Source organism: Aphelocoma coerulescens, chromosome 2, assembly GCF_041296385.1.
Source record: "Aphelocoma coerulescens isolate FSJ_1873_10779 chromosome 2, UR_Acoe_1.0, whole genome shotgun sequence".
NCBI classification, from domain to species: domain Eukaryota; kingdom Metazoa; phylum Chordata; class Aves; order Passeriformes; family Corvidae; genus Aphelocoma; species Aphelocoma coerulescens.
In genome coordinates this window covers 130,502,954-130,523,934 of record NC_091015.1, presented here as the reverse complement: position 1 = coordinate 130,523,934, position 20,981 = coordinate 130,502,954, and positions in this window count along the sequence as shown.

Genomic DNA, 20,981 nt, shown 5'->3' with positions numbered 1-20,981 from the left:
CTCCCTTGCTCAAGGAGATGTGCTTTTCAATAAAACTTTTTTAAAGATTTTTTTTTTTTCAATTGCTGTGAAAAGAAGGTAAGCCATGTGTAATTTAGTCAGCATCTTACTCTGATCTGTAACTGCCTAATCCAGGCCAGGACTTCAAGAAACCCATTACAGTGACACTAGGCACCCACTGTGAGAGTCAGTCTGGGAGCTAGACAGCTAGGAAAAACTACAGCTTTGGTCTGTGTCCAGCAGCCTAAATAAAAAGTTTCCTTTCCATGCTTTGCATTCATCACAAAAGAGCACTAGCTATCTCTTTTATACAGTAAAAATGCACGGCCACAGAAACATACCACATTAAAGTCACACTGGTAGGATGTTAAAAATGAGGGTATTGTAATTATGTTATCTCAGATGAATTTTTCCTTTTTAATGACACATGGTATTCATGCAGAAATGTCAATCCCAAGCATACAAAGAGTGTGTTGCTTTCTCCTCTCCCTAGTAAGCATCATAGACTTGGCTTTAGAAAAACAGAGTTGGTCTTAGAAAAAATTATTTTTATATAAATGCATGTGTTCATATACATAAGAGTGTGTGTGTGTGGAATTGTGATTGTTTATTTAGTTTTCATTGCTCATTTGCACTTTAATGATGCTCCGTGTTCTTTTCACAAAGGTGTAGATGCTAAAAATGAGATTTTTCTGTTATCATAAGACTCCAGAGGCTTGGGCTTAAGTAAAGTATCAAATATTACAAGTTCATGATGAGGTACAAGACCAGCCAACATTAATAACATTTTACAAGATACAAAGAAAATATACCTTGAAAACACAACTCACCTGAAATACCTCTGTGTTACCATTACTAGGAATTGAACAGCTGTACTTCCTGACTTCAGTATTAACAGTGCTTTTCTAATAGTTTGCTATGAACTCAATCTTTGTGATGCTGTTTTAAAAAGAGAGAAAGAGAGAAAATCGAGCACTGAAGTTCAGGACTCTCAGAGGGGAATACAGTGGGGAGTAGCAACTTTTGAGCAGTGCTAATTCCCATGCTGCTAATTGGACAGAGGCCATTTCCTGCACGCTGAAGTCAAACAGGACAGGAGCATATATGCTTTCAGAGAGTTGGGTCTTTGCAATGGAAAAGAAAACACACACTAAAAAAACGCCCTAGAAGCCCCACAGAATATTGGTGATTGCAGAGAAATTACAGACAAAATACAAACTTAAAAGCTATATGCACAGATGCTGCTCCTATTGCTTCTGGGAGAACTGCACCTTTGTGCTTGTTCCTTGGGGATATGCCATTTTCAGTGCCCAGTATTCTCCCTTGGTCTTACTGTTAAAGGGAATAGGGTTTGATTTGTTTTCTTTATTAATTTTTAATTATTTTTCACTTTATCTGTATTTCCTATAGGTTTCAATGGCAGGATGAGATCCTCATTGGTAAGCTTTCCTGAGAGAAGCCAGTGTAGTTCTCACAGGCTGAAGGAGGGTTGCCAGCTCTGTAATGTCACAGAGGGGACAGACCTGCCCTGCAAGGCTGAAAGTCTTAGGAGTCTGCATCAGTCAGCCACAGAGCCTTTTATTCATCTGTGTCATATTCAGGCAAGCAAAACATTTATCATCAGTGGAAACCGTATCAGGACAAGTATCAAACATTACCTGGTCTTCTTTAAACATTTTAAATCCAAGCACAAAAGAGTTGAAAAATTACTTTAGGACAGGCATAGGGAGGTAACGTCTCAGGGATGTGACAGGGCTGGGATCCTAGGGGTAAGAGGGATGCTCTTGGAGGAGATGCTGATTGGCTCACTTCCCTGTATTTTCCTGCAAAGAAACTGGTGTAGGGCGGGGTCAAAACCAGGGCACTAACCGAGCATCATTCTGATCTATTGTGGCAAGGATGGTGATGGTCCAAAAGAGTTTATTTCCTTCTATTAGCTGCTAATCAGAGATGCCTCTTTTACTTTGTTTGACAGTTTATTCTGCCTACAGCAGTCTCTCCTACACAACACCCTACCAAAAACAGATGCACGGAAGGTATTGTGCAGGAACTGAGCATGGAAAATTTCAGCTGCCAGACTGGGTGGTTTAAAAAGTCAACTGCCACGGAACAGAGGGACACAATGGCTCTCATGATGGAGCCAGTCACAACGGGCAGCACAAGCAGCAGCATCCCCATTAGAGGGAGTGAACCTGCTGCATCTCCATCCAGCTTCTGCCTGCAGCCACAGCTGCCGGCTGACCGCCTGGTTTAGCTGCTGCTGGGACTCCCTCAGTGGCTGTCACACCTGCTCTGCCCTCCCTTGGAAAGCTGCCAGAGGAGAGAGCAGACAAAGGACGAGCAGCACAGCTGGAGCTGCTGGAAGCTGCACGCTACCCGGTTGGTTTAGCGCCCGCCCAACACCCCTCTTCCGTAGGAAGCCTCTTTCCTGCCGCTGAGTTCGGCTCTTCAAGCTCCCTCGTGCTTATCCCTTGCCGTCGTTTTTAAGGCATTACTGCAGAATTCCTTTGTGTTTTTCTGTATTATTATCGCTGCTTCTCACTGGGTTAGCCGCTGCAGACGGTACATCTTCATTGCTGTCTGTGCCCCCAAAGCCCATTTAGGTGGCCTGCCTTGGTGCCCGCACTTGTTTCAGTGGCCCAGGACAGCGGAGCCCTGCTGGAGCACATGGGCACCAGAGCAGCAGAGAAGGGGTTAAAAAAGGGTTTAATACCAAGAGGCCACACAGCAAAGCCCAAGTTAGGGCCAGCTGCACCCCTCCCCCCGGCCTCCATCCTGCTGTAGAAGCCCTGGCAGGGATGCAGCACTCAAGTGCTTCTTTCCCCACTTCCCTCCTGCCCCACTTGTGTGATGTAAAGCAATCCTTTTGTTTCCTCTTTAAGACATTAGCCTCAGGGGCCATTACAGGGAAAAAAAGGTAGCTGAGGCTCTTTTATCTGAAGGAATCCATTAGGAGGAGGGGGTCTTTTCCTTCCTGCATGCCCAGGGAGCAGCTCCTGCCTTTGCCCTGCTCCAGGGACATCTCGTTGTTCCATGGTCATCTCCTCCCTGTTCCAGGGACATCAGATCACTGCTCCAAGGACATCTCCTCACTGCACCATGGCCTCCTCCTTGCAGCTCATGACCAGCTTCTCATCCCAATCCAAAAATGGGTCAAACAGTGTCACTATGCAGAAAGCATGAGTCTGCTGTTCAGAGCTCCCTCAGCTGAAAGGGGAAGGAGGACATGTTTTTAAATGCACCCCAGTGTAACAGATTGGCTTTCTCTTTGCTGACATTTTGGGTGACTGAGGGATATTTACTGCTCTGGCATGTCTTTGTGGCTGTAGAAAGCACAAACTCATTCTTCCTCTGTTTATTCTTGCACCGAAAGCAGCAGGCCCTGTGCATTTGCAAGATTCCAGGACCTGAGGCTTTAAATAAAACCCCTGATATTCTGATACTCTTAATAAACTTGAAACCACTGAAATAATAATAAGGAAATTTAAAAAAAAACATGACTGGGAAACTAATTAGATAGTGAGGGGGAGGGGTTCTTTTTGAGCATACCCTTTGCACTTCCCCAAATCAGGAATCACAGAACAAACATTTGTGTTGCACAGTGCATGCCACCGGGACCCACAAGGACCTACCTTAGGCTAATATAAATTGCCTGAGTTCCAGGAAGGCATTAGCAGCAGATAGGAGCCTGCTCCAGCCTCACTGGAGACCAAGCAGCCGTGGTCAGCCCAGAGCCAAACCAAGCCCGCCAGCCCAACTGGGTGTATTTACCCAGGCTTGGTGTTAACTGCTAACACCATTATGTAGCTTTGCCGCAGATAGGAGCTGGCTTGCACGGCAGTGATTCAGAAGACAAGCAGGGCGAGGACACCGAAATAATCCTAGCTAAATACAGTGTTCAGCACAAAAGATGCAGATTAGGGTAGAAAAGGTGCCAGCGTGCCTCGCTCCTGTTTAAGTTGTGAGATATTGGATGCGTTTGAAAGCCCTTACTCAGCACCTGCCTGTATCCATGCACAGGGAAGCACCTCTGGAAGCCTTCCCCAGAAGCACACAGTCATGATGGGCACCACCAAATAGTTAAAAATAGAAGTAATAAATGAGAGCAGCTGCTAGGCCTATGGTGGGTGCATGTGTGTGAGCAGAAATGCATGTGAACCCTCAGCCAGAGCTAGTGCGAGCAGGAGCGTTACCATGTCTCCTTGTCAAAGTCACTGGGGAGAGAAATGCTGGTGGGCTGACAGCAGGGGATCACTTCCCTGGGCCCTGCCCTGTACTGCCCTGCACTCCCTGCCTTATGGTGGCTTTAGGAGGGAGGTGTAGGGTGAGGGAAGGAAGGAAGTACAGGCTTCCCTCTCCATTTTGGTTGCTTTAGAAAATGTGGGGTTTTAGGAAAAGCCACTGGGGAGATTCACACTCTGGTCTTCAAAAATCAGTGGTTGTACATGCCTTGAACCCACACACTCAAGCTCCAAAATATTTCAAGTTCACCCAATAGGCCAAGAGAATAAAAAAATAAATGTAGAAGGACTCCTGCCAGGGAGCACACATGGGGAGGCCAGTGTCTCCACTGCTGCCCATTCTGACAGGTCTCCCTTTGCTGTCTCATAAACATCCTCCCTACTCGCCATATGTCACACATACCCTCCCTGGACTCACCAACACAATTACGCTGGGCCTCGGCACAGCCAGGGGACAACATCACTTGCCCGTCAGTTCAGCGCTGTTGTCAGTGGCTGGGGAGATGACTGACCCCCATCTAGTTCTGTCAGAGCCAACAGAGAGTGGGTTGAATCCAGTTGCTCGAGGCAAGACAAGCAGAAACACAAAAGTGGCAGGAACAGCACTGGTGTGAAAAATATTTAAACATGTATGATATTGTAGAAGCGACCTCCTTCGCTGTGATGATCCTACTTCGGCATAAACAAGTGAAGATATGTGTTGTCTGCTGGTAGGACAGCACATGAGCACTGACCTAAGCAGCCCCTCTGGTAGGGCTCAGACACCAGGATCCACAGCTCAGGTCTGGTGTCCCACTGTGCAAACTCATCAGCAAAGTGTCTACACCAATCTAAGCAAATTTACACAGGGAGAGGGTCCTACAGCAGGTGTATATTTTGTATTAGGGTTTTGTGCCAAGGAATAAGATGCAGGAGGGGAGGAGGCAGGTGGCTCACACACACCCTACCTGCAGCAACAGCCTGGTGGGAAGCAGGGACCAGCGAGCATGTAGGCCACAGGACAGACCCCGAGCGTGTCCAGTGATGCCTGCGAAGATGTGTTAAAAGTAGCCTGATTTCCAAGCCTGGGCATACCCCTGTGGATTTCCTTCAAGGAAGGAGAGTGACTAGCAAGCCCATAGCTGCCCATTAAGGAGACATCCTGGCTGCACACTTCTCAGAGCTGTGCTGCCAGCCCCTCAGTGCTTCAGGGCACCGTGGCTGAGCATGACACCACCACTGCCATGAAGTGGGTGTCTGCTGGCATGGCAGAAACTCACCAATCAGCCACGGAGCTACATCTGGTGCTGGAGGTAGCGTAGGTGTCTTGCTCATCCTAGGCTGATGTTCTCAGCAGGGCTTATACTGCCTCCAGTCAGGGAGGATGGCTGCTCAGGCCTGCCTGGCATTGTGCTCAGCCATGTAGGTATGTGCTCCTCAAACCACACAAGGGATTACATTTTGAAGACAGTTAATACAAATAAAACAGGTAATCTTTAGGAGAATTTCAAACAAGGCTTGTCTTTCTCTACCTGGAGAGTTACTGCCAACACTGAGAAACTGTCCTAACAAAGAGCTCCCATGAGACAGTGGAGGGATGTGATGGAAACCCCACCATTTGAGATGTGATTGACTGGACAAAACATTGAAAATATGATGGCTCCAAAGCTGCCAGAAAAATACATCAGAGCTGATCTCATCTATGACAAGTGTATTATGTACTTACGGATGGATCTATACAATACCCCGCATGTGACCCAGGGTCACAGGCATAAAACAGTGGGAGTCACTATAAACACACTTATAATTATTTGGGAAATTCTTCTCTTCCTTCCATTCATTAAAGAATATTATTTTGTTTCTTTTTCCACTACTTTACTCACAAAGAATTTGAACCTCAGCAGATTAGGGTTTGCAGAACTTTGTGGGGTTTGGATAAGGCTTTAAAATTCAAGCCACTTACTGGAGGAATCTGCTCTGCCAAGATGTGGAGAAAATGCACTCCTTATCCTTGGGAATTGCTTCTGTATCTCATTGGTGTGCAAACAATAAACAACACTAAGGGTGATGTTTCCGACAGTCCTTGTAGCCTCCTGAGCAGGATTTATGCTGGGTGCCTGTTACGCATTGCTGTCACAGTCCTGTTGCTTCATGTGCAATTATACTCGATCTTGGGAAGGTGCACCTGGCATTTTTGCCAAACACAGCTCTGTGCAGAGGCCATATGAAGATGATGCTGTGTGAAGGGATAGAGAATTTTTTTCATCTGCTCCCTGCCCCAGTTACAAGCATTTCCTGGGGCAGAGGCCAGACAAACTGGGAAAAAGGGTTCAGGCAGTCCAGTTAGCCTAGCTGGTGGACTGGCACACCTTGGCAAATAGAAAATAACTAACACCCAGAATTTGTTTAACCCAGCATGTGTCAGCCTGTCTGGATATCAGCTCTGGAGTCTGACCTTGGAAACTCCCAAGCTTCATGAGAACATCATGCTCCTTCTGCAGTGGTGCCCTCGGGTGCAAGTGCCCAGGGCTGAGGTGGCCTGCGAGAGGCAGGTGGGCTTTCCTCAGCCCTTCCTCAGCCACTTCACCTTTGCACTCACAGAGGCAGGAAAGTTGTTGCCAGTCCAGTCTCCAGGCACTGCAGCAGCTGGGGCTGGACTGCCTTGACCTAGACTTTATGTCATTCATTTCTCCTCCACTGGGAAATGGCTCTCTGAGGCCTTGGACATCTGCTGCTGCTTGCCCAGGCTGCAGTGCTGATTATTGGAGCTGGCATGGGTTCAAGAACAGACTACAATATTTTATTGTGCCACTGCTGGTTTTCTGAAACCTACCCCAGAGGCTAGGAGGATGGGTGGATAGGGAAGAGGTAGGCGGACATGGTTCTCCATATCTCTGTAGTGTGGGGAGGCCCCCATTCCCAAGGGTGTTGCAGCCGAAGCTCCAGTCTCCAATGGGAAGGGCATTTTGCTTGCACTTGGCAAGTGGCTGTGTGAGGGGAACACATCACTGTGAAAGGGGGAGAGGATGTTTTCCTTGGCTTGGCTGGGCAGGGCTGGAGGCAGGATTGGGAAGAAATCCTCCTGTTAGGAAGAAAAGTAGGCAAGGCAGGGAGATAGGAAAACCAGGAAAGTTCAAACAGGAAGGCAACATCAACAGGCAAGCAGCATAACAGAGGTCACCTGTTGGAAAAGCTCCAGGAAAGTTCCCACTTATTCAGGGACTCAAGAATGTGTTGAGTCAAAGTCTATTAGGAAATCAATCAGGTAGGCTGAGTGAGAGGTGCCTGCCTCCATCTTACCCTCAAAAATACTTTGGATAGTGTCTCACAGCTACTGCCCTGAAAGGCCAAGAAACTCATTGCAAATTGCTGTATGATCCCCGGGACAGCAGTGTCCTCAGCCAGGAGTGATTTGTCAGCAGGCAGACAGGGAATGGCGGTAACAGGAGCCACGGACTCCTCCCTAATTCAAGAGGGGAGATTTTTCCCAGCAGGATCTTGACAAGCCCAGCAAACAACCCAACAGCACACCACTGAGGCCGTGTCAGTCCGCAGCCTCTCATCTCTCACTCACACACCTTGGGGACAGAGCCCTTATCTTTTGTGGGTGTTTCCTGAGCCCTGACCAAGTAAAACCTGAGGGACACGAGATGGACCTGTAAAGCCCATTGCTGGGAGAAAAGTGGCTGCGTCCATGAGACGGAGAAGGAGGGCTGGGGCTATAACAGCTCACCCCATGAACACCACTGCAACCACCACTCCAGAGGATCAAGGTCTCCATTAGATGGTTTCCCAAGGTTTTACAGCTCAGCTATAAAACTGTGTGCTGGGACAAAAGTTGGCAGCATGGGAACCAAGGTGTTTTTCCTTTGCAGATTTGTCTCAGCCATTTCTCAGCCCGCACCCTGCTGAAGAACTGAGCTAGAGTGATTACATTTGAGCACTGCATGGCCAAAAAAGCTGCATGTGCAAGGAGAGGCAGAGAAGAATCCATTGCAGGATCGGCATTACCGAGCTGTCTTTTGCCTCTGGGATTGCTCGGCACTGAAAGAAGACAATAAATAACAGTGGCTGATGGCAGTAGCAGCATGCCCTGCGCAGAGGGCTCTGTGGAGGATGCCAGCGGGATCTGCAGGCGCAGGGTCCGGCAGGCAGGATGGTGGTTTGCGGTGCCCAGGTGGTGCCCAGCCCCACGCTCTGTGGGCAGGCACTACCGCCTCCCACAGAAGCAAATTAAAGCCTCTCCTCCCTCCCTCCCCCCCGCTTCCCACCCGCTCCTCGCACCACCTCAGTGGCCACCGGGGAGGGAGCCCGGGGGGCGCCCGGTGGCGCAGGGACACAGGTGCCTGTCACCTGCTCCTGGCGCCAGCTGGGGTAGAGGAGGATGGGGCCGAGCAGCCTGGTCTCCCTCATCCCTTTTTCCTGCCTGACTGGAGGAGGGTCTGGGCCCCGCGAGAGGGGAAATCGGTTTCTAAAAACCACAGCCATTTGCAAGGTGGATCGGGTGGAGTATTTGAAACTGCCTGAAATCGTTTTTTAAAATAAAAAAAGAAGAAAAGGAAGCAGAGCTGCAGTGTTCCAGGTGGGAAGCAACAGGACAGCAGCCCCAGGGTCAGCAAACTGCACTGGCAGGAGACAGACCGACCTGCCAAGGCCACATGGTGACATCGCCACAACAGTTTGCACCCTCTGACATCCCCTGGGCTGCAGGGTCCCCACCACCCCCACAGCTGTGTCACTCCAGACAGTGCCCCAGCACAGGGGCAAGCAGGGCTTCTTATCCCTGTGGTTCATGGTGGGTTTGGAAACCAACACCTCACTGGCACCTCCCCCGGCCTCCTGCTTCTCCCTGTCCAACTTCAGCTCCTTTCCCTTGAAATCGAGTTAAGGGAGGCCTGGGCTTTTCCTTTTGCACAGATGAGGTGGGGGGTGCTGCGGGGGAGGGGCTGCTATAATTGGATCACTCGCCGTGTGACTAATCACTGCGCTGGTAACCACAGTGACTGTGGTTTTAACCTTACTTGGTCATTCCCAAGCCACCGGATGACCCAGCCATATGCGGCAGGGCCGGCAGCCGTGGCGTGGGTCCGGGGCAGGCACCCCACACTCTCACTGCCAACCTCTGCGTGGGTGTGGTGGGGGCGGTGGGACCTTGGCACTGGTCTTTTTGCCATTTTTCTGCTGGTGGCCTCCTGGACAGATGTGGGTAGGTTGGGAGCATGGCCACAGAGCAGGCAGGACCAGAAGCTTGTGGTGGGGGATGGGCTTCAGTGAAAAACCCAGCACCAGATCTGAAATTGGGGTGTTCCCCAGAGGAAGGGCTCAGGCTTGGCCCAGCAGACAAACCCATAGCTCTGCACCTCCATGTCTGGATGTGACTGGTGACACCCGTGCTTGCTGCAGAGGCGGCATCTGACTGCCCTCAACTTGCCCTGGTGCATCTATTTCTGGCAAGGGAGAAACAGCTAGATTATAGATGGTAGATGAGATTAAGTTTTGATTCTTACTCATTTGAGTAAGAACAATCCTTAAAAGCCATTATTAACCTCTTTACCTTTAATTACCCAGCCAATTGCTGGGCATCCTGGCAGTCCTGCTTTTACCAGGTGACCTGGTGAACCTGAATATGGATAGGGGCAGCAGTGAGCGGGCTGCCACTGCTGCTGTTTGTTGGGAAGCTAAGCTACATCGAGGTGTGTCAGGGCATTCACCTTTCTCTGTAACAAATACAGGGCAGCAAGGTGAGGCCAGGGAACCCCCACCTGCCCTGTGCAAACACAGCCGCATGAGAGAGCCAGGCGGCTGCTGCCACTGCCGCTCCTTTTGAGACCAGTGTTCAGTTTCTCCAAAGGAGGACAGAAGGAAGCAACAAATGGGAAGGAAACGGGCCTGCTTGTGAAATCCAAAACCGGATCGGTAAGAAAAACATCATAAATTATGGATCCCCTGGAGCCGCCGGCAGCCTGTCACTGTGCATGATCTGTCTCCATTGTACTTTTCTGTGTGGGTGAAACTGTTGTAAACTAACACAGGGCGAGCTTTTTCTGCCGAGGATCACTGCCCGCTGCTGGAAGAGCCCTCTGCCTTGCAGCACAAACAGGCCATTGCAAACCAAATGTTTCGTGTAACCGATAGCAGCCCCAGCGGATAGGCAAGCCCTTGAAGAGGGTGAAGGGGAATGAGGCTTTCAGCTGATCCTGCTCACTGGAGCTTAGCACCGGTGGACGCGCCAGCTGCAAGGACGGGGACGAGCAGCCTGGGCCAACACAAGGCTGCCCATTGTTCCCCAATACGCTGCTGGAAAAGACAACCGGATTAGGGGAGACAAGTGGCAGTGCTGCGGTGCAGGACACCCATGCTGGGGAGCCGAGGGGGCTGTGTCCCGACCCTCAGCCCCGGCTCCCAGGGGCAGCGTGGGGGACACATGGGGAGCATCCAGAGTACGGTTCTCCCAGAGCAGCAGGGGTTATGGGTTGTGGGGAGGGGGATTTTCAGCCCCCCAGCTGCACCAGCCTGTCTCGGATACCAGATGCAAGCGGGCAGGGGGAGGAGGGGAACGGGAGCAGAGAACGAACTCAAGGTCAAATGGCGAGGGGAGGGGAAGGAAGAGGAGGTGGTGGGGAGGGGAGGAAGGGTGTCCCCCATGCGGGTGGAGAATCGCTCTTTATCCACCCTCCTTTCCCCCTTTCCACACGCCAACCACAGAGGCAGCCTCTCATCAGGATATTTATGAACACACGCACAAATGGGAGGCTGAGGGGAGGCAAAAAAAAAAAAAACAACACCACACCAACAACCACCCAACCCTATTTTGCTCGTTCTCTTTCTTCAAAGAACAGATGTGCTGTGGCCTGCAAACTGAGAAGGACACTCCCTTGCTGTTAGCTAATTTAGGCTGACATGTTAGGGTTTTGTGGTTCGAAACAAGAAGTTTAGTAATCAGCCACCAACATTAACCAACACCTCTCACACAACTGCCTGCACTGGGCTCAGGCATCCTTATACATAATGGGGGGGGGGGGGGGGGGGGAAACTATTATTTTTTTTCCTTGGAGAAAAAAAAAATGAAAAAGGCTCATCAGCACAAGGCAGTGCCACAGTACTGCCGACAAGTCCCTGGCCATAGGAGCTGCTCCAGCAGCCCGCTCTCATGGAAGCCCAAAGAGCAGCAGTGGCAAGGAAAAGGCTGTCGCATCGCCCTGGTGCTCGCCAAATGCATGCCACCCCCATGGATTCAAAGAAATAAGTCTTTCTATCAGGTTTATATAATTTTAAGAGGTCTTGTCTCTCCACTTTCCTGCTTATTTTCTCTATTTCTGGCCGTGGTTCAGCCACTCATCAGAAGGTGGGCTAGTCCCTCATTGAAGATTCAAATGCACTTCTCTGCCAAATTGACCTGCTGTTATCCCCCCTTTCAGCTCCTGTTACCAACACCACACAAACAATGAATTATGAGATTAGAGTTACAGAAAAATGGCCTCATTCTGCAGATGTTGTGTCTGGAACTGGCTGCTGCAGACTCGTGTTTGTTGTGTCATCTTCCTCACTCCCCTCCTCTCCTCCTCACAGTCCCACCCTCACCGGGTGATGGTGCACGCCAGGGACCCTGTTATGCAAAGGGTTAATTAGCATCTTCCAACTCTGATACACCCCCCCCCCCCAAAAAAAAAAAAAAAAAAAGAAGGAAAAGAGGGGAAATGAGTGAGAGAGAAAAACATCATTGGTAAGAGAATAGCCATTGTATAGACAGACAAGCAAATAATTGAAGTGGAATAAAAGAAGCCATAGCAGAATTATTTTAAGATACACTGGAGTTTCACATGGAGCTGCATGGTGGGGACAGCACAACGTGGGGAGGCTGGAGAGGGCACACAGGGTTCCTTTGTTGTGTGTGTGTGTTTTGGGAGAGGCGGGGGGTGTATGTGTGCACGTGTGTGAGTGTGCACACGTGGGGGGGGGGGTGACTTGCATGTGCTGGAGCTGGCACGCTGCCGTCGGTGGCTCGGCATCGCAGCACCTGGTACCTGTGGACTGAAAGCCCCGCACCACGGTAGCACCAGGATGCAGCCCTGTAGCCTCCAAAGTACGTTTGCTAACTGAGGAGCTTCAGGGTGCTCTGGTTGTTTTTTTGGGATTTTTTTCTTCCCACAGTGGATCCAAATTTTCAGGTTAAAAAGTGGTGCTTTTAAAGGACATTTGGGGACAAGAAAATATAAAAAAATAAAACAAACACCTTAAAACTCTCGATGCTGCTGAGAGTTTTGCTGTTGACTTCATCTGGGAAAGGAATTTGCCCAGGAAGCCAGTGACTGATGTGGATTGAGCCTCGCAAATACACTTCATCATTCTTCTTTTTCCCACTATGCAAGGATTACACAGCTCAATAATTATATCTTATGTGCAATTTTTAATGCACATTAGGGAGTGATGAATGGAAATAAAAGCTTCCTGCATGCTGAAGGACCAAAGTTATGCTCTTGGTTAGTGGTGGGACAGCTTTGTTTCAAAGTCTCTTGGAGCTGTTTGCCAATTTCATCATATTTTTGGGGAATAACTTTGACAAATAAAATTAAAAATCAACAGCATTTAATTTGGAGTTTTCAAATGAAATTATCTACAATTTTCAGAATGAAAATACTCAATTCTGTGTTTTAAAATTATGTTTTACTTTGGAAATTATTTCTATTTAAGGACTTTAAAAGGCAAAACAAATTGAAATGGTCTTCTTTGGAGTGAAATTAATCTTTACGTATTTCCTGTGTTGCTGAGCCTTTTTTTTTTTACAGTTCAGTGAAACCTGTTTTGTTTTGTTGTTACATTTATGTAAGACAGAGAGATGGGTGCCCCAGCCCACTTGGCTATCTCCCCCAAAGGAGAAGGAGGTGTCATAGCAGGGGGAGGTAATTGTCCACATGGTGACAACAACTCTGAGTTCATCAGGATACAGCCAAGTATCCCCATGGAATCACAGGTCAGGCACCGTGAAAGTGGGATGAGTGCGGTGCTGGCCAGGAGAGGGAGGAGGGCCACCAAACCTCTCCCTCCTCCTCCGCCCACTACCCAATTTGGGTGTCCCAGCCCGCATGGAACATCCCCCTCTGCCTCTCCGGAAAGAGCCGGGAGGTCATCTTGCACCAGGAAGTTGGGAATTTCTGCATCCAAGAGCAGATGGCTCCTTGGTCCAAAGTGGGGCAGTCCCATGTCCTCCAAAGAAGACACAAGTGTCTGTCTGAATTGCCTCGGGTTGCATTCATCCTGCCGCTGCCCCCCACGGGCTCCCTCTCTGGCACGCTGCGGTGCTGCCGTGTGCCTTTTTAGTAGCTGGGACTGCCGTGACACTCCTGAGGACGAGAAAGCACAAGACAGGGACAGGAAAGCGGCTGCAAGAAGAAGCCCCATGGAGATGCTGCATCTGCTCCATCTCTTTCTTTTCTGCTGGTATTTTAATCTTTCAGCTAAAACGAACAGCAAGTTGCAGGATTTGGTTTGATCTTTTGTGTTTTCTGGAGATTTCTCAGCCTGTCATCACATCCTGTTGTGCTCCAGGCAATGTGTACTTCTAGGCTTTGTTTGACACCAGGCTGCACAGTCTGGAGCTATAGGTAGGCTCCAGTACATTAAAAATAGGTAGTGTTCCTTGAGGAGAAACGCTTTCCTGAGATGCTGCAGTCCTGTTAGGCAGCAGGTTCAAGATCCTCTTCTCCCTGTGTCTCTGCTCTCAACTTCTTAACAGCATCAGTTCTCTTTCCACCCAATGCTTTTCCCCATTGTTTTTACTTTCATTTTTTTAAGGCAAACTCATATTGACGTTCTCATCCCAGTCCTGTGCTGGTAAGACAGGTTATAAACATCAGCCTCCCTATTAGCAAATTCAACTAATAATATGACAAAGCAACATTTGATAAACACCAGTTATTAAGACCCAACAGTGACAGAAAAGGACATTAGACTCCAGCAGCCTGAGGTCCTTATCCTCTCTTTAGTTCCTTTGTCTGTATTCACAGCAAGTGTTTTCTCCTGTGCCATTGGGAGGTTTTGTATCCTCCAGTCCACTTGCCCTGGACATTTCAGTAGAGCTTACGCTTACGTATTTCAGTGGAGTTTGAAATGATGCTCAGAGGCAGCCCAGGAGAAAAAGATGGGGAGAAAAAAAATTAGAAATGTTCTCAGGAGGTGAATATGTTCAGTTGTATGGTAGCTACTCCCCAGCCCATTAATCTGGTATTGCCATGTCTATACAGAAAAAATTACTTCCATTTTCTTGGAATTTGGACTGTTCCACAGGGATTTATGGGGTTGTGCTATGGCTGAACAAAATCTATTTGTTTTTTTTTTTTAAATATGCACATCAAATGGTTGCATTTGGTTAAACCCCTCTGTAGGAATCAAAAAGGATACTGGATTTCTGGTTGCATTCCTGCCTTTTTTCCTCCCCCACCCCTTCAAACAACAAGTCACTCATGAGGAAAGCTCGAGCAAGAAAACCTAGAATTAATTTGAGAAAGTTACAGGGAACGATAAAAAGGTCTAGTAATGGAAATTGCATTAACTTGAGTGCTCAAATCCACTATTAATCGCAATCCCCGTGCTAAGAAGCCACCATTTGGTGCTGTGATGCTCTCAGCAATACCCACTGATAGGTCAGGGGGGTCACTCCCAGCAAGGGGACCGTTGTGGTCACAAGTGTTTGGCTGAATGGTGCCAGAACTGCCGTGCCATCACCTCTACTCTGTCTGCTTTGTGCTGTAGCCATTTTCCTTCATGCAGGTAATATATGAGCATCCAGGCACCTGACAGCATCCACTGCTTGATTTTAATCTATTTTTGGTTTTAATCTGCATTTGAGTTACAGCTTTAACCTTTGCAGCAGCATCTTTTTTAACCCTTTTCAGAATCACCCCGTGGCTCACACATGGCATCTCTGCTATTTGGTATTCTGTCTCTTTGTTGCTACCCATATGCATTTTAATCTCTCACTGCTCATATTGTCCTTATATAGATGCCATACCAAACTCCTCCCCATCAACTACAGCAGTGAACACCTGTTCGCACATCATTAACTTTATGTGCTTAAATTCTTTAAGAATATCACTGCTGTCCTGTAGCACTGCTGCGTCTTGAACCCTGATGGATAATCTGTAAAATCTGCAAAATATCTTCAAGGATGTAATACAAAGGATTTTCCATCCAGATTCACTTGCTGGTTCCCAAACATCCCATTTTAATTTGTAATATATGTGCTTGTCTGTTTGGGAATAAGTTTATTAAACATCTGGGGTTAAAAAAAAGAAAAATCCATCTATTATTCTTCCAGCTCAACTGGTGGTAAATCAACAGCCTTAATAAAGTGTTGCATTTTCCAAATGAACATAAACCACTTCAGGACTCCTGGAGAACAGCACAAGAGTCTTTCTACATCTCCATACAGCCAGCATCAACTTCATCACCTTCAAGGCTCCCAATTCTTTTTTTACTTGGGTGGCAATTTGCACAGGAACACCTTGATGTGCAGCCTGGTGCTCGCTGTCCCTCATCTGACATATCTGCTTCCCGTCAGCAGCAGTATCACAGATCCTGGGGCCAGCCCCCTCCCTCCCTCCTCTTTCCTGAGCCTTCCCCAGGAGGTGCTGAGTGGGCTCTCCCCACGTGACAGGAGCAGCTGCACTCCTGCTCAGCCCCCCCCTCGCTCCCCCTGTGTTGCAGCTGCAGCCCATCCTGCCTACAAAGGACGAGGAGCTAACTTTTTGTGGCATATGCTGTTACAGTCGGCTTTGCTGCATCTTTTGTCTGGATTTGTTGTCTTCAAAATAGCTGAAGCCCCTTTGCTTTCTCAGCATTCACTGAGCCTGAGCATTCAGCCAGCCAACGCATTAGTATTTTGTCCTTGTAAGCACTCGTCGCTGCTGTGAATGCAGCCAGGAGTTGTTAGATCTGGGACATCCTGGCACCCTCTTCCCTTCTCTCACAGCACAGACAAACTGGTGCTTCCTGCTCAGAGAACTGACCTCAGTCAGCCACCTACTTGATTATCAGGCCATCCCATCCCATCCCATCCCATCCCATCCCATCCCATCCCATCCCATCCCATCCCATCCCATCCCATCCCATCCCATCCCATCCCATCATCTCATCCCACCCCATCCCTAGGGGCTTGCACCTTCACCTTGCTGCGCTGGGGTCCCTGTTCAGCCCTGCAGAACTAAGTGATGATTAGTTACCTGAGACCCTTCCCTTCCCTTCTCAGCATGTCCGTGAGCTTTTCCTTTGCAGTGCTGCAAAGACTCCAAGGTTAGCTAGAGCAAACCTTCTTCTTCTCCTTCCATCTGCAATGTTCCCTGAAAGGTCTAGGAAGACTTGCTCAAGAATTATTTAGGAATGACAGATGTGCCTTCTCCACAGCCTGATGTGCAGGGAGGTTTCCCCATGAGGTAAAGGTCACCTTTACAAACAGGGGTGGTGCTGGCAGCCCTCTGGCACGTTCAACAATGTATGTGCCTCCCAGGGTTTGGGCATGTGGGTGTCACGGCACTCACCAGGTGCCCTGAATGCAGCACACCACCTGGGTTGTGCACACAGGGGGTTTTGGAAAGCTTCCACAGCCACAAAACTCACTGTGACTTCTGGTGAGAGTATCTGCAAATGTGATCCAAACTTCTCTATGCTCCCAAGTATTTTTTAGAGTACCTAGAAAAATACTGTGTTTTTGTAAACTTCTGCAGTATTCCAAAATGCAACTATCTCTTTTCTCAGATCTGTCTCTAAAGCCAGAGGGGATGGGAAGGCTTCCTTACACCCACAGACAAATGTGGCTCATGCGTAGGAAAAGAGAGACTTTACAAAATAACACCAAAACACCTCATGTGGTGTTGTCACATATGAGAATACAAACACAGCTTTGGTGCAAAACTGCTTTATGCCAGGGAGTCTGGAAGTAGCTGGTGTAGATAAATGAGTTTCAGAGGCGGTTAAGTATGTGCATATTAGGTGAGAAGTCTTATGCTCAGGAGAGCCTTGCGGTGCTGCGTTACACACATTAGCAGCTGCAAAAGTCACAAATGTGCATTTAAAATCAGGAATTGGAGGAAACGATGGGGTTTTTTTCCCTTCAGCATGCATGGAGAAAATGAAACGTTTTTCACACAAACTTTTCACGATGCCTCGTTTATTCTGCATACTCTGTGCATAATACCAGTCTTATTAACCTCTGCCTCCTGCACTCACCCATCAAGTACAATAAAATGGCTCCTCTGATGTCCTTGGTCTGCAGGGAGTTTCCAGAAATGGCATCTGTGCTGACATTGAAATAATCTGCAGTCTGAGGCAAGTATGCAAGTTATTGACGAGGCTGCCTGGCAGTGGCGGTCAGCTCTGTGAACTGCTCTCTTCTTGTTTACTTAAAATCCTTTTCCTTCCTCTCTTTATTTGAGAACACAGTACAGCATGCCACAATGCTATCTCATAGCAGTCCCACACACAGAAGGGCTGGCCAGGGACCGTGGCCTGATATTCACAGTGTCACAGAGGATTCATTGCTCTCTGCTCCTCCAGCAGAAGCTGGGGGCTTTCACTGCCTCTGAAAATCCGGTTTCTGCTCTTGGTCTCCTGGCATTGGTCCCACAGCAGGGTCACAGTGAGAGCAGATTATACCCACCACATGACAGGAGTCAATTCCTACTGACTCCAGGTAGCCGGCACTGCCACCGTTTCAATCAGTGCGCTGGTAATTAAAAATTGGTCAAGATCCAGCCACTTCCACCTGATACATTGGGCAAAAGTGTCTGGATGAGATGGACGAAGGGGTCCCGAGGCACAGATGGCTTTTCACAGGCCCCGCACAACCTCCACAGGGAGCTGGAGCCCCGTGGAGGCTGTGCACAGCTCAGCTCGTCTCTTCCAGCAGCCTGCAGGGCAGGAATGAACCCAAAAAAATGCACACTGGGGACTGCGCTGCAGTGGGACACAGCATGGACTAGAGCAGAGCAGGACACAAGCAGGCACGTAGGCAGCAGCAAAAAGTCATGGGGCTGAATTTGGCCATCCTTCAGTTGATACAGACCACAGGAAGTACAGCTCTATCTTACAGTAACTCCCTGCAATTTTCAGTACAACAGTAAACATGTATTTATACAAAGACATCAGCATGAGACTTTTCTCTGATAGCAGTTGTAGTCTGCTATGACTGAAAAATACAGAGCATCCAGTTAAACCCCCGGAAACATCATTAGCAAGCCATAGTATCTGGTCTCTCAGTACACCCCCGACTGCTCCCAAGTTATGCCTCACAGAAAGAGGTACAAAACCAGAACAGGGAGCCACTGTTGCCCAGACCCCATACAGCCACTTCCAGCCTGTCAAAAACCACGTCTCAGTCGCAGCATATTGAGATAAACCTGGCGCTCCGGCTTTGAGCCTTTGATCTTCAGCTGGTTTGCAAAGAGAGAAGGAAGAAAAAGGTTAATCACAAACAGCTGATGTAGAAGTTGCTGGTCAGATATAAAAATGGCAGATTCTCCTGTAACCTTGTACCTCCCTGAACAGGAGCTTTCACCAGAAAGCTGTTGCCTCCCCATTGCAGGAAATGGCTGCATGACAGGTATTTCCAGAGAGAGGAGCAGATTAAACTAGTTTTCCATTTAACCTGAGCATTGGCTTGTTAGGGATACCAAGGAAGGATATTCCTTGGTAAAAGCTCACAGCTCTAGTGGGTGTTTACAACACGTGTTGTGTGATTTTTCCAGCTAAGCTGCAATTTCAGTTTCTACCCTGAGGGTTACACGCAGAGAAGTTAAAGGGGATGCTGAACGGTCTCTAAGTACCGAATGTCTTTGTGTGTTCCCTGGATCTCATCCCCTTTCTGTGTGGGCACCTACACCTCTGGGTAGACACAGCAGCCTGGCCCTCACTGCTCCTTCCACTGGCTTTTGACTCAGCCAGCCTGGCCAAACCTGTCCTGGGTGGCATGCCAGTGCTGTCTTCTTTACCATGAAACCTCTCACCAGTGCCTGTGACAGGGCCTCTTCTCCGTTATATCCTTCTGGGGAAACGGTGGCAATTGGGGCTTAGTGGCCTTACAAGAAAAGTGAAGGTCGCCCTCAGTCCCAACACAGCGCCCAGCTGCCAGCACTGGCTGGTGCACTGCCCCGTAAGACCTCGGGCTGGTTGCACAGGACACTTGCCAAGGAGGTTTTGGTACCACTGCCTCATTTCTTGCCAGGCCCCTTCAGTAGTGGAGGCTGAGGCCATCATGGAGGAGAGGGCACAAAGATGGTCTCTACTCACTCCAGTGCTGACTAAAAATCCTGCTAATGAGGAGAAAACCTGGACTTTGCACCAGGCTCAGGCCTTTCCCAGTTCCATCTCAGTTTGCCACTGAGATAGGCAGCACTGGGTGAAACAAAGAGGGAGCAAGAGCAGCTGCGGGAAGATTTCCAGAGAATAAATATTTCTATTATTTCCCAGCCTGACTGGAAGCATTCATGGGCTGTGAGGAGATGGTTACTCCCTCCACTGCCTCACTTATCTCAGCCGCTCTAGGTGGTGGTTGCAGCAAATGGCACGCTTGTGAGATAACAGCGGCTTTAAAGGGCTGCTGCCTCGCAGGGAAAGGGAGATGCTGACTCAGCTGCTGGAAAAATCAAGCAAAACATGGAAAAGGCACAAAAGTTTGTTCACAGCCTGAAGAGGAGAAAATAAGGGAGGGATTCTGAGAATAGGAAGACGCTGAATTCAGGGTGCATCCGCTGGCGAGGGGAGGAGGGAGGCCGGGCCAGCCAACAATGGAACAAAACAAAACAACACAAAGGCAGGAAATGCAGAAGTTCAGGTTCACACCAAAGTTCAGGTTCACACAGTGTAGCTGGGGCAGCTGCCCCACGGACAGCACAAGTACAGCACCTCCTGTGGCCACTGCACCCCACAACATGGCTGTGCCCACCCGGGGTTTTGGGGGGTCTGTCCCGACACAGTTTGGTGGTGTTGGTTTTTTTTTTGTTTGTTTGTTTTTTTGTTTTTTTAAATAAGCATGTAACACCTAGTAAGAGGGCTGTGAAGTTAAGCTTGTGCTGTGAATGGCACAGCATACAAAGCACCTACACAAAGATGGTTTTGTACGCTGGAGAAACAGAGTATTTTATTCAAAGACAAAAATGATTAAAAAGTCAAAACAGTGGATGTCCCCTGTGACTTCTGCTTTCTGAAGATTTGTTAACTGACTAGTTTTGCAGTCCAGCTACTTTAGTTTTGATGTGATAACTAGACCAGTGTAAAAGGTGAAATCTACAGTATTGTGCATAATCAATGCTCATATTTCTATAAGCATTTAGGGAGGTAACATTAAGTACCAAAGCAGGGGCATATTGGCAGTTAATTTTCACTCACTACTAATTGGGGGTGGGAGGGGGGTGTGGTATAATGTTCATAGCAAATAATATTTACAGAGGTCTCTTAACCAGAGAGTCTTCACAGTTTTATTTCCATTGCAGAAACCAGCATCTCTGGATGCTGAGCAAGGCAGCAGAGAAATGGCTGCAGGCGTAAGGGACAAAACCACATGAAGCTCGACTTGGTTAGCAGGTGTAGTTAGAATCAGAGATAAAATGGATGATGTAGACTTCCAAACAGAACATATATGGGAACTGAACTCATCTGCATGGCCGGGGGCTGAGCTTCGAACTGCCCTCGGCCCTTCAGCACGGTGGCAGTGGTTCCCAGGGCCACTCTTTGTGAAACCTCTCCAGTCAGCAGAGAGGAAAGGACGCTGGA